This window comes from Penaeus monodon, chromosome 7 (assembly GCF_015228065.2).
Source record: "Penaeus monodon isolate SGIC_2016 chromosome 7, NSTDA_Pmon_1, whole genome shotgun sequence".
Classification (NCBI taxonomy): Eukaryota; Metazoa; Arthropoda; class Malacostraca; order Decapoda; family Penaeidae; genus Penaeus; species Penaeus monodon.
In genome coordinates, this window is record NC_051392.1 from 46,502,364 (window position 1) to 46,504,287 (window position 1,924).

The window sequence follows — 1,924 nt, forward strand, 5'->3', positions numbered from 1 at the left end:
CCGTCCCGGCGGAGAAGGAGAGAAAGGGAAGGAGAAGGAAGGAAAGGAGAAGGGAAAAGGAGAAGGAGAAGGAGAAAGGGAAAGGGAAGAGAAGAGGAAGAGAAGGGGAAGAGAAGGAGAAGGAGAAGGAGAAGGGAGGAGGGAGGGGGGGAGGGGGGAGGAGGGGGGGGGGGAGGGGGAGGCGGGGGGCGTTGGAATGCAGCGGCGCGACGGGATTTCGGATCCATGCTCGGCGTTCCGATGTTCTGAGGGATGTTCAGAGGCGTTCCCTTTCTTGCATCTCAATTCTGGAAGCGCTGCTGGATGCGCTTTGGAAGCTCGGTAATTATGGCTGTTATTGTTCTTGCAGGGTCATAGTTATTATTTTCTTCCTGTTGCTGTTTGGATGACTACGTTTTTACTCTTTTTGGTGTTAAACGATGTATTCAGGTCCTCCCGTGTTCTTCGCGTAGGAGTCTCTCGCTGGCGTCCTGCGCGCTGAGTGATGGCAGGCGGCGGCGCCCACGCTCCACCCACGTCAGTCCTTCACCTCACACGCTCGCCCGCCCGCGCTGCCGTCCCCTCGGCTCCTTCGCGCCCCATCGCCCTCTCGCACCTGGCGGGGCAGCTGGTGGGCAGGTGGCAAGGGGGGAAGGGGGGGGAGGGCAGATGCGGCCAGGACACCTGTCGGGTCGCGGTCGGTGTCTTCGCCGTCGTCTTCCGCTTCTTCTGCCTGCTCGCCATGGCTTTTAATTGTGTTCATTATTATTCGATCGTCTTTATTGATTCACCAATAGGATGAAGCAGATACGAAAGACTAAGAAAGTAAGCACTAAGCGGGACCCAACCTGAAGGGGAAGCCACTTGCCTTTCCTTACCGCGATTCACAATATCTTCTGCTGCCTCGCGTCCTGCCAGGCCATCAGTCACGTTGATCTGTTATGTCGTGCGCGTGTCTGTCTGTCTTCGCGTGACCCGGGAACATCAATTGCTGTCACTTACAGCACTTGAGATATGACATTTCCCGGATCATCAACTGTCAGTCATGTTTCCTGACAAGTTGGAAGATGCCAAGGGAGTAGACGGGCGCTTATCGATGATTGCTTTCGTAATTTCGCTTAATAATTAGTGATTATTAGGATTATAAGTGGTTGTTGCATTGATTATCCCGCCGATTTCGGAATATGCCAAGGGACAGGTGGCGATAGAATGGCAATGCGTAATCAATCGCAGATGGATGGCGTAATGATTGACATGTCTAGTCTGCTGTATGCTTATGGCGAGTGAGTCATGCCTTGAGAAAAGTTAGTTCTCGGAGGACAAAGAACTTCGGTGAACTTTTTGTTTTTGTTTTGTGTTATCGAGGTGTTTTTTTTTTTTTTTTTTTTTTTTTAAGTGCTCTTTGCTTTTTGTTTTTGAGTGATTGATTATGCGACAGGTAGGGAAATAGAGGTAGATATGTGGACGAAGAGGCAAGATATATATGTAGATGTTTATGCTTATTCTATTTTTGTTATTGATGCCGTAGTTCTCGCTTTCGTTCGCATGAAAATTTCGCTTCGAACACGAGCGTGAGGATGACAGTTTCTGTATGAGATATTCGCGGGAGGCGCTCGCTCGTTTCACAGTCCCGTGGCTCTTGTGCATCACCAATTGGCGTGCTCCTCCGGCCGCCCGCACGCCCGCGCCCTTCCCGCCTCTCCCTCCTTTCTCCCGCTCGGCCGCTTGGCTCTTTCGGTGCCTTTTTGACGCGTCCTCTTTCTCCCTCGTTCCTGCATCTGCGCCTGTGTATTAAAATTTAATTTGCACACGCACACGCACACGCTCACCCGCACACGCACACGCTCACGCCACACGCTCACGAACGCACACGCACACGCTCACACGCACACGCCCGTCACCGCTCCCCCCCCCGCCACACGCACACGCACACGTGCACGCACGC